Source organism: Triticum urartu, chromosome 7A (assembly GCF_056163025.1).
Source record: "Triticum urartu cultivar PI428250 chromosome 7A, HENAU_Tu73, whole genome shotgun sequence".
Classification (NCBI taxonomy): domain Eukaryota; kingdom Viridiplantae; phylum Streptophyta; class Magnoliopsida; order Poales; family Poaceae; genus Triticum; species Triticum urartu.
This window is the reverse complement of record NC_141879.1, coordinates 493,163,639-493,176,642: the sequence shown is the minus strand read 5'-3', so window position 1 is coordinate 493,176,642 and position 13,004 is coordinate 493,163,639.

Sequence of the window (13,004 nt, the reverse complement as noted above, 5' to 3'; positions counted from 1 at the left end):
GGTATATGTGCCATGTCGGGTGCCACGATGGGTCACAAACGTCATGAACAACATGACCACACACCTGTTCGCAAACATCCGTGTAACCGCGAGGGTCGGCTCTGATACCAACTTGTAACGCCCCGGACACACCCGCAGGTGGTCGTTACTCCTGGCGGGATCTAGACTGGCCCCACAGATCAATACTAGTCTTTTCTGCGCACTTTGTCCTCACTCGTGCGCACCCGGGAGCAACTTCCCGGTCGGTCACCCATCCTGAAATTACTCCAAGCTGAGCACGCTTAACTTTGGAGTTTTGTCCGAATGGGCTTCCGGAAAAGAAGGAATTCCTTATTGATATGAGTAGTCTATCATCCCTATTAAGCCAGGCTATCACAATGTTGTGATGTGATATGGTCAAGACATGATGCTAAATTTTATTGTATGAGATGATCATGTTTTGTAACACAGTTATCAGCAACTGGCAGGAGCCATATGGTTGTCGCTTTATTGTATGAAGTGCAATCGCCATGTAATTGCTTTACTTCATCACTAAGCGGTAGCGATAGTCGTAGAAGCAATAGCTGGCGAGACGACAATGATACTTCGATGGAGATCAAGGTGTCAAGCCGGTGACGATGGTGATCATGATGGTGCTTTGGAGGTGAAGATCAAAGGCACAAGATGATGATGGCCATATCATATCACTTATATTGATTGCATGTGATGTTTATCCTTTATGCATCTTATTTTGCTTAGTCCGACGGTAGCATTATAAGATGATCTCTCACTAAATTTCAAGGTATAAGTGTTCTCCCTGACTATGCACCATTGCTACAGTTCATTGTGCCGAGACACCACGTGATGATCGGGTGTGATAAGCTCTATGTTCACATACAACGGGTGCAAGCCAGTTTTGCACACGCGGAATACTCGGGTTAAACTTGACGAGCCTAGCATATGCAGTTATGGCCTCCGAACACTGAGACCAAAGGTCGAGCATGAATCATATAGTAGATATGATCAACATAGTGATGTTCATCATTGAAAACTACTCCATCTCACGTGATGATCGGACATGGTTTAGTTGATATGGATCACGTGATCACTTAGATGATTAGAGAGATGTCTATCTAAGTGGGAGTTCTTAAGTAATTTGATTAATTGAACTTTAATTTATCATGAACTTAGTACCTAATAGTATTTTGCATGTCTATGTTGTTGTAGATAGATGGCCCGTGCTGTTGTTCCGTTGAATTTTAATGCGTTCCTAGAATCCTCATTGCTGCACAGAAGAATTACATCCTGGAAGCACCGCTAGGTGCCAAACCCGCTGCAGGAGCAACACCAGATGTTGTGAACACCTGGCAGAGCAAAGCTGATGACTACTCGATAGTTCAGTGTGCCATGCTTTACGACTTAGAACCGGGACTTCAACGACGTTTTGAACGTCATGGAGCATATGAGATGTTTGAGGAGTTGAATTTAATATTTCAAGCAAATGCCCAGATTGAGAGATATGAACTCTCCAATAAGTTCTACAGCTGCAAGATGGAGGAGAATAGTTCTGTCAGTGAACATATACTTAGAATGTCTGGGTACCACAACCACTTGACTCAACTGAGAGTTAATCTTCCAGATGATAGTGTCATTGATAGAGTTCTTCAATCACTGCCACCAAGCTACAAGAGCTTTGTGATGAACTATAATATGCAAGGGATGGATAAGACGATTCCTGAGCTCTTCGCGATGCTAAAGGCTGCGGAGGTAGAAATCAAGAAGGAGCATCAAGTGTTGATGGTCAACAAGACCACCAGTTTCAAGAAAAAAGGTAAAGGGAAGAAGGGGAACTTCAAGAAGACCAGCAAGCCAGTTGCTGCTCAAGTGAAGAAACCCAAGTCTGGACCTAAGCCTGAAACTAAGTGCTTCTACTACAAAGGAACTGGTCACTGGAAATGGAACTGCCCCAAGTATTTGGCGGAGAAGAAGGATGGCAAAGTGAAAGGTATATTTGATATACATGTTATTGATGTATGATAATCCCCAAGTGCAGGGAATCATCGTAGCAATTTCCAAAGGTGGAAGTGATAAGTATGGAGTGTCGAACCCACAAGGAGCTAAAGGTAAGATCAATATTCTCTCAAGCCCTATCTGCCACTGATACGACTCTACGTACACCGAACGTTTGCTTCCAACTAGCAACGAGAAATAAAACTACGTTGTGGGTATGAAAAGGATAACTTCGTACGATATCGGAGAGCTAAAATATGAAAGTAGGTACTGTTATCATAAAGTTAGAATATATTACCAAATATTATAAATAGCGAGTGTGGAATAATGATGGGTCGGTGTGCGGAATTGTCCTAGGCAATTGTTAACAAGACCGGTAATCACTATTGCAGTTTCATAGGAGGGAGAGGCATAAGCTAACATACTTTCTATTCTTGGATCATATGCACTTATGATTGGAACTCTAGCAAGCATCCGGAACTACTAAATATCATTAAGCTAAAACCCAACCATAGCATTAAAGTATCAAGTCCTCTTTATTCCCATATGCCATGTCCCGCTTATCCGTGTTTGTGTTTCAGTCACTCACGCAACGCAGACAATAAGCAAACCATGGACATATTGCAACACCCTACATCGGTAATCCCTCACGCTTACGCGACACAGAGGGCACCATAGGATAGCACCAAAGTAAAACATACAACTCATACCAATCTAGATCATCAATCAACCCAAAGGCAAAGGATATCTACTCAAAACATCATAGGATGGCAACACATCATTGGATCATAATGTGGCATAAAGCACCATGTTCAAGTAGGGATTACAGCGGGGTGCCGGAGAGTGGACCGCGTAAAAGAGATGAGGATGGTGATGATGATGGTGATGTTGATGAAGACGATCACCGCGGCAATGATTTCCCTCCCGATGGCACTCCGGTGCCACCGAGAGAGAGGATGAGAGGTTCTCCCCCTTGTGCTTCCTCCTCCATGCCCCCCCTAGATGGGGAGAGGTTCTCCCTCTGGTCCTTGGACTTCATGGCGATGATGGCCCCTCCGGGATCCTCCTCCATGGCCTCCGGTGATGATGGCCCCCTCCGGCAGGGTGCCAGAGAGGGCCTAGATTGACTTCTCGTGCCTACAGAGGCTTGCGGCGGCGGAACTTCCGATCTAGGTTAATTTCTGGAGGTTTCTGTATATATAAGAGGTTTTGGCGTCGAGAACAGGTCAGGGGGGGTCTCCGGGCTATCCACGAGGTAGGGGGCGCGCCTCCCACCCTCGTGGGCAACCCGGGACTCTTCTGGCCCAACTCTTTTACCCCTTGGCCTTCTTCTGGTCCAAAAATAAGCTTCGTCAAGTTTCAGGTCAATTGGACTCCGTTTGGTTTTCCTTTTCTGTGATACTCTAAAACAAGGAAAAAAACAGAAACTAGCACTGGGCTCTAGGTTAATAGGTTAGTCTCAAAAACCAAATAAAATAGCATATAAATGCATATAAAACATCCAAGGTTGATAATATAATAGCATGAATACTTCATAAATTATAGATAAGTTGGAGACGTATCAATGTACCTTACTAATGCTCGCAGTAGTGCCTGGGTATTTGATACTGGTTCAGTTGCTAACATTTGCAACTCGAAACAGGGGCTACGGATTAAGTGAAGATTGGCTAAGGACGAGGTGACGATGCGCGTGGGAAATGGTTCCAAAGTCGATGTGATCGCCGTCGGCACGCTACCTCTACATCTACCTTTGGGATTAGTTTTAGACCTAAATAATTGTTATTTGGTGCCAGCGTTGAGCATGAACATTATATCTGTATCTTGTTTGATGCGAGACGGTTATTCATTTAAATCAGAGAATAATGGTTGTTCTATTTATATGAGTAATATCTTTTATTGTCATCCACCCTTGATGAGTGGTCTATTTTTACTAAATCTTGATAGTAGTGATACACATGTTCATAGTATTGAAGCCAAAAGATGCAGAGTTGATAATGATAGTGCAACTTATTTGTGGCACTGCCGTTTAGGTCATATTGGTGTAAAGCGCATGAAGAAACTCGATTCCGATGGACTTCTGGAATCACTTGATTATGAATCACTTGGTACTTGCGAACCATGCCTCATGGGCAAGATGACTAAAACTCCATTCTCCAGAACAATGGAGCGAGCAATAGAGTTATTGGAAATCATACATATTGATGTATGTGGTGTGGTCCAATGAACATTGAAGCTCGCGGTGGGTATCGTTATTTTCTCACCTTCACAGATGATTTGAGAAGATATGGGTATATCTACTTAATGAAACATAAGTCTAGAACATTTGAAAAGTTCAAAGAATTTCAGAGTGAAGTGGAGAATCATCATAACAAGAAAATCAAGTTTCTATGATCTGATTGTGGAGGTGAATATTTGAGTTATGAGTTTGGTCTTCATTTGAAACAATGCGGAATAGTTTCACAACTCACGCCACCTAGAACACCACAACATAATGGTGTGTCCGAACGTCGTAACCGCACTTTATTAGATAGGGTACGATCTATGATGTCTCTCACTGATTTACCGCTATCGTTTTGGGGTTATGCTTTAGCGACAGCTGCATTCACGTTAAATAGGGCACCATCTAAATCCGTTGAGACGACACCTTATGAACTGTGGTTTGGCAAGAAACCCAAGTTGTCGTTTCTTAAAGTTTGGGGCTGCGGTGCTTATGTGAAAAAGCTTCAACCTGATAAGCTCGAACCCAAACCGGAGAAATGTGTCTTCATAGGATACCCAAAGGAGACTGTTGGGTACACCTTCTATCACAGATCCGAAGGCAAGATATTCATTGCTAAGAATGGATCCTTTCTAGAGAAGGGATTTCTCTCGAAACAAGTGAGTGGGAGGAAAGTAGAACTTGACGAGGTAATTGTACCTTCTCCCTTATTGTAAAGTAGTTCATCACTGAAATCAGTTCTAGTGATTCCTACACCAGTAAGTGAGGAAGCTAATGATGATGATCATGAAACTTCTGATCAAGTTACTGCAGAACCTCGTAGGTCAACCGGAGTAAGATCCGCACCAGAGTGGTACGGTAATCCTATTTTGGAAGTCATGTTACTTGACCATGACGAACCTATGAACTATGAGGAAGCGATGATGAGCCCAGATTTCGCAAAATGGCTTGAGGCCATAAAATCTGAGATGGGATCCATGTATGAGAACAAAGTATGGACTTTGGTTGACTTGCCCGATGATCGGAAGGCCATAGAGAATAAATGGATTTTCAAGAAGAAGACTGACGTTGACGGTAATATTACTGTCTACAAAGCTCAACTTGTTGCAAAAGGTTTTCCACAAGTTCAAGGAGTTGACTACGATGAGACCTTCTCACCCGTATCGATGCTTAAGTCCGTCCGAATCATGTTAGCAATTGCCGCATTTTATGATTATGAAATTTGGCAAATGGATGTCAAAACTGCATTCCTTAATGGATATCTTAAAGAAGAGTTGTATATGATGCAACCAGAAGGTTTTGTCGATCCAAAGGTGCTAACAAAGTGTGCAAGCTCCAGCGATCCATTTATGGACTGGTGCAAGCCTCTCGGAGTTCGAATATACGCTTTGATAGTGTGATCAAAGCATATGGTTTTATACAGACTTTTGGAGAAGCCCGTATTTACAAGAAAGTGAGTGGGAGCTCCGTAGCATTTCTGATATTATATGTAGATGACATATTGTTGATCGGAAATGATACTGAATTTCTGGATAGCATAAAAGGATACTTGAATAAGAATTTTTCAATGAAAGACCTCGGTGAAGCTGCTTATATATTGGGCATCAAGATCTATAGAGATAGATCATGACGCTTAATTGAACTTTCACAAAGCACATACCTTGATAAAGTTTTGAAGAAGTTCAAAATGGATCAGGCAAAGAAAGGGTTCTTGCCTGTATTACAAGGTGTGAAGTGGAGTCAGACTCAATGTCCGACCACTGCAAAAGATAGAGAGAAAATGAAAGGTGTTCCCTATGCTTCAGCCATAGGATGTATCATGTATGCAATGCTGTGTACCAGACCTGATGTGTGCCTTGCTATCAGTTTAGCAGGGAGGTACCAAAGTAATCTAGGAGTGGATCACTGGACAGCGGTCAAGAATATCATGAAATACCTAAAAAGGACTAAGGATATGTTTCTCGTATATGGAGGTGACAAAGAGCTCATCGTAAACGGTTACGTCGATGCAAGCTTTGACACTGATCCGGATGACTCTAAGTCACAAACCGGATACATGTTTTTATTAAATGGTGGAGCTGTCAGTTGGTGCAGTTCCAAGCAGAGCGTCGTGGCGGGATCTACATGTGAAGCGGAATACATAGCTGCTTCGGAAGCAGCAAATGAAGGAGTCTACATGAAGGAGTTCATATCTGATCTAGGTGTCATACCTAGTGCATCGGGTCCAATGAAAATCTTTTGTGACAATACTGGTGCAATTGCCTTGGCAAAGGAATCCAGATTTCACAAGATAACCAAGCATATCAAGAGGCGCTCCAATTCCATCCGCGATCAAGTCAAGGAGGGAGACATAGAGATTTGCAAGATACATACGGATCTGAATGTTGTAGACACGTTGACTAAGCCTCTCTCACGAGCAAAACATGATCAACACCAAGACTCCATGGGTGTTAGAATCATTACAATGTAATCCAGATTATTGACTCTAGTGCAAGTGGGAGACTGAAGGAAATATGCCTTAGAGGCAATAATAAAGTTGTTATTTATATTTCTTTATATCATGATAAATGTTTATTATTCATGCTAGAATTGTATTAACTGGAAACTTAGTACATGTGTGAATACATAGACAAACAGAGTGTCATTAGTTTGCCTCTACTTGACTAGCTCGTTGAATCAATGATGGTTATGTTTCCTAACCATAGACATGAGTTGTCATTTGATTAATGGGATCACCTCATTAGAGAATGATGTGATTGACTTGACCCATCCGTTAGCTTAGCACGATGATCGTTTAGTTTGTTGCTATTGCTTTCTCCATAACTTATACATGTTCCTATGACTATGAGATCATGCAAATCCCGAATACCGGAGGAACACTTTGTGTGCTACCAAACGTCACAACATAACTAGGTGATTATAAAGGTGTTCTACAGGTGTCTCCGATGGTGTTTGTTGAGTTGACATAGATCGAGATTAGGATTTGTCACTCTTTGGTGAGGTATCTCTGGGCCCTCTCGGTAATGTACATCACTACAAGCCTTGCAAGCAATGTAGCTAATGAGTTAGTTATGGGATGTAGCATTACGGAGCGAGTAAAGAGACTTGTCGGTAACGAGATTGAACTAGGTATTGAGATACCGACGATCAAATCTCGGGCAAGTAACATACCGATGACAAAGGGAACAACATATATCGTTATGAGGTTTGACCGATAAAGATCTTCGTAGAATATGTAGGAACCAATATGAGCATCCAGGTTCCACTATTGGTTATTGACAGGAGATGTGTCTCGGTCATGTCTACATAGTTCTCGAACCCGTAGGGTCCGCACGCTTAACGATCGGTATTATGAGTTTATGTGTTTTGATGTACCGAAGATATTTCGGAGTCCCGGATGTGATCACGAACATGACGAGGAGTCTTGAAATGATCGAGACATAAATATTGATATATTGGACGACTATATTTGGACACCAAATGAGTTCTGGGGGTCACCGGATATTTATCGGAGTGCCGGGGGGTTATCGGAACCCCCGGGGGAACTAATGGGCCAACATGGGCCTTGTGGGAGAGAGAGGAGAGGGCCTAGGGCTGGCGGCGCACCCTGCCCCCCTTGGGAGTCCGAATTGGACAAGGAGGGGGGCGGCGCCCCCTCTTTCCTCCCTCTCTCGCTCTCCTTCCTTACCCCTTCCTCCTTCCTAATTGGAATAGGAAAGGGGAGTCCTACTCCCACTAGAAGGAGGACTCCCCCCTCTCCTTGGCGCGCCCAAAGGCCAGCCGCCCCCCCCTTGCTCCTTTATATACGGGGGCAGGGTGGCACCCTAGAACACACAAGTTGATCATTGATCTCTTAGCCGTATGCGATGCCCCCCTCCACCATAATCCACCTCGGTCATATCGTCATAGTGCTTAGGCCAAGCCCTGCGCCGGTAGCTTCATCATCACCGTCATCACGCCGTCGTGCTGACGAAGCTCTCCCTCGAAGCTCTACTAGATCGTGAGTTCGTGGGACGTCACCGAGCTGAACGTGTGCAGACCGCGGAGGTACTGTACGTTCGGTACTAGGATCGATCGATCATGAAGACATACGACTACATCAACCGCGTTGTCATAACGCTTCCGCTTTCGGTCTACGAGGGTACGTGGACAACACTCTCCCCTCTCATTGCTATGCATCACCATGATCTTGCGTGTGTGTTAGAATTTTTTTGAAATTACTACATTCCCCAACACTACTATTGCTCCACACATCGACCGCTATCTAGCATGCATCTAGAGTATTAAGTTCATAGGAACAGAGTAACACATTAGGCAAGATGACATGATGTAGAGGGATAAACTCAAGCAATATGATATAAACCCCATCTTTTTATCCTCGATGGCAACAATACAATACGTGCCTTGCTGCCCCTACTGTCACTGGGAAAGGACACCGCAAGATTGAACCCAAAGCTAAGCACTTCTCCCATTGCAAGAAAGATCAACCTAGTAGGCCAAACCAAACTGATAATTCAAAGAGACTTGCAAAGATATTTAAATCATGCATACAAGAATTCAGAGAAGAATCAAATATTGTTCATAGATAATCTTGATCATGAACCCACAATTCATCGGATCTCGACAAACACATCGCAAAAAGAATTACATCGAATAGATCTCCAAGAAAATCGAGGAGAACTTTGTATTGAGATCCAAAGAGAGAGAGGAAGCCATCTAGCTAATAACTATGGACCCGAAGGTCTATGGTAAACTACTCACATATCATCGGAGAGGCTATGGTGTTGATGTAGAAGCCCTCCGTGATTGATTCCCCCTCCGGCGGAACACCGGAAAAGGCCCCAAGATGGGATCTCATGGGTACAGAAGGTTGCGGCGGTGGAAATAGGGTTCGTGGTGCTCCTGGATGTTTTCGGGGTATATGAGTATATATAGGAGGAAGAAGTAGGTCAGTGGAGCTGCAAGGGGCCCATGAGGGTGGGGGGCGCACCCTCCTGCCTCGTGGCCTCCTCGCTTCTTTGTTGACGTCCACTCCAAGTCTCCTGGATCACGTTTGTTCCAAAAACAATCCTCGCGAAGGTTTCATTCCGTTTGGATTCCGTTTGATATTCCTTTTCTGCGAAACACTGAAATAGGCAAAAGACAACAATTTGCATTGGGCCTTTGGTTAATAGGTTAGTCCCAAAAATAATATAAAAGTGCATAATAAAGCCCATTAAACATCCAAAACAGATAATATAATAGCATGGAAGAATAAAAAATTATAGATACGTTGGAGACGTATCATGCATAGGCGTGAATTTTTTTATTTTCTACTACGTTTTCCAACAAAAACTCCTTGACGCATTTTATGATAAGGAGACGCCGTCACCTCCCGTTGTTCCTCTAGAGATCCGATCTGGAGTCTAATTTGGGCTTCCAAAAGGGAAATTCGTCATCGTCATCACCAACTTTTTTTCCGACAACATATTAGTGATGCTCTTCCCTATGTGTGAGTAATTCCCCTCTAGACACATAGAGGTAGATGGAAATTGGATGGGATTTGTAATAGATGTCTGATTTGTTAGGGCTTGATGGCTACTAGCCACTATATGTTATGAGATTGATGTTGCTATGATTTTACTATGGTTAATGCTTAACACTAGGGCCTGAGTGCCATGATTTCAGATTTGTATTCTTGTCTTCTTGATCTTATGTGCAGGTTGTATGCACCCGTTATTGTTCTAAACTTTAGACCCCAAAATGACAATAATTGTGATATCAACAAGGATGGCTTTACCTTGAGGATTACATGTATTCATTGATTGTTAATGCTTTGGTCCAGTTCTATATTAAAAGGAGCACTTTAATTACCCTTATTTTTCATTAGAATCCCATTACAACGGGGGTTAGAACAAAAGATGTTGTATAAGTTCTTATCGCAAGCACGTACAACTACATATGAAATACATGCCTACATATATATGATTGATGAATTGGAGCTAGGTGTTGGGGAACACAGTATTTCAAAAAAATTCCTACTATCACTCAAGATCTATCTAGGAGATGCATAGCGAGAGGGGATAGTATGTCCACGTACCCTCGTAGACCGAAAGCGGAAGCATTTAGTAACACGGTTGATGTAGTCGAACGTCTTTGTGATCCAACTGATCCAAGCACCAAACGTACGGCACCTCCGCGTTCAGCACACGTTCAGCTTGATGACGTCCCTCGATCTCTTGATCCAGTTGAGGATGAGGGAGAGTTCCATCAGCACGATGATACGTCTCCAACGTATCTACAATTTTTGATTGATCCATGCTATATTATCTACTGTTTTGGACATTATTGGGCTTTATTATCACTTCTATATTATTTTTGGGACTAACCATTAACCGGAGGCCCAGCCCAGAATTGCTGTTTTTTTGCCTGTTTTAGGGTTTCGAAGAAAAGGAATATCAAACGGAGTCCAAACGGAATGAAACCTTCGGGAACGTGATTTTCTCAACGAACAAGACCCAGGAGACTTGGACCCCATGTCAAGACACAAAAGAGGACGCCACGAGGTAGGGGGCGCGCCTCCCCCCCAGGCGCGCCCTCCACCCTCGTGGGCCCCCTGTTGCTCCACCGACGTACTCCTTCCTCCTATATATACCTACGTACCCCCAAACGATCAGAGACGGAGCCAAAACCCTAATTCCACCGCCGCAACTTTCTGTATCCACGAGATCCCATCTCGGGGCCTGTTCCGGAGCTCCGTCGGAGGGGGCATCGATCACGGAGGGCTTCTACATCATCACCATAGCCCCTCCGATGAAGTGTGAGTAGTTCACCTCAGACCTACGGGTCCATAGTTATTAGCTAGATGGCTTCTTCTCTATTCTTGGATCTCAATACAATGTTCTCCCCCTCTCTTGTGGAGATCTATTCGATGTAATCTTATTTTTGCGGTGTGTTTGTTGAGACCTATGAATTGTGGGTTTATGATCAAGTCTATCTATGAATAATATTTGAATCTTCTCTGAATTCTTTTATGTATGATTGGTTATCTTTGCAAGTCTCTTCGAATTATCAGTTTGGTTTGGCCTAATAGATTGATCTTTCTTATAATGGGAGAAGTGCTTAGCTTTGGGTTCAATCTTGCGGTGTCCTTTCCCAGTGATAGTAGGGGCAGCAAGGCACGTATTGTATTGTTGCCATCGAGGATAACAAGATGGGGTTTTCATCATATTGCATGAGTTTACCCCTCTACATCATGTCATCTTGCTTAAGGCGTTACTCTATTTCCATTAACTTAATACTCTAGATGCATGCTGGATAGAAGTCGATGAGTGGAGTAATAGTAGTAGATGCAGGCAGGAGTCGGTCTACTTGTCTCGGACGTGATGCCTATATACATGATCATGCCTAGATATTCTCATAACTATGCTCAATTCTGTCAATTTCTCAACAGTAATTTGCTCACCCACTGTAGAATACTTATGCTCTTGAGAGAAGCCACTAGTAAAACCTATGGCCCCCGGGTCTATCTTCATCATATTAATCTTCCAATACTTAGTAATTTCCTTTGCTTTTTTACTTTGCTTTTATTTTACTTTACATCTTTATCATAAAAATACCAAAAATATTATCTTATCATATCTATCAAATCTCACTCTCGTAAGTGGCCGTGTAGGGATTGACAACCCCTTATCGCGTTGGTTGCAAGGATTTATTTGTTTTGTGCAGGTACGAGGGACTCGCACGTAGCCTCCTACTGGATTGACACCTTGGTTCTCAAAAACTAAGGGAAATACTTACGCTACTTTGCTGCATCAGCCCTTCCTCTTCGGGGAAAACCAACGCAGTGCTCAAGAGGTAGCACATGATGGCGTGGCGACGATGATGATGAAATTACCGGCGCAGGGCTTCGCCTAAGCACTACGACAATATGACCGAGGTGTGTAACTGTGGAGGGGGGCACTGCACATGGCTAAGAGAAGACATGGTGTCCTTTGGGGTGCCCCCCTCCCATGTATATAAAGGGGAGAGGAGAGGAGGCCGGCCCTAGAGGGGGTGCGCCAAGGGGGGGAGTCCTACCTGGACTCCCGGTCCAAGTAGGATTCACCACCCTTTCCTTTCGGAGAAGGGGGAAGGTGGAAAGAGAAGGAGGAGAAGAAGGAAAGGCCCCCCAACCCTAGTCCAATTCGGATTGGGCTTGGGAGGGGGGCGCACGCCTCCACCTGGCCGCCGCCTGCTCTCTTCCACTAGGGCCCATGAAGGCCCATTAACCCCCCAGGGGGGGTCCGGTAACCCCCGGTACTTCAGAAAATGTTCAAACCTTTCCGAAACTATTTCAGTGTCCAAACATAACCTTCCAATATATAAATCCTTATGTATCGACCATTTTGAGACTCCTCGTCATGTCCATGATCTCATCCGGGACTCTGAACAAACTTCGGTTCATCAGAACACATAACTCATCATACAAATCGTCATCGAACGTTAAGCGTGCGGACCCTATGGGTTCGAGAACTATGTAGACATGACCGAGACACATCTCTGGTCTATAACCAATAGTGGAACGTGGATGCTCATATTGGTTCCTACATATTCTATGAAGATCTTTATCGGTCAAACCGCATAACGATATACGTTGTTCCCTTTGTCATCGGTATGTTACTTGCCCGAGATTTGATCATCGGTATCTCAATACCTAGTTCAATCTCGTTACCGGCAAGTCTCTTTACTCGTTCCGTAATGCTACATCCCATAACTAACTCATTAGCTACATTGCTTGCAAGGCTTGTAGTGATGTACATTACCGAGAGGGCCCAGA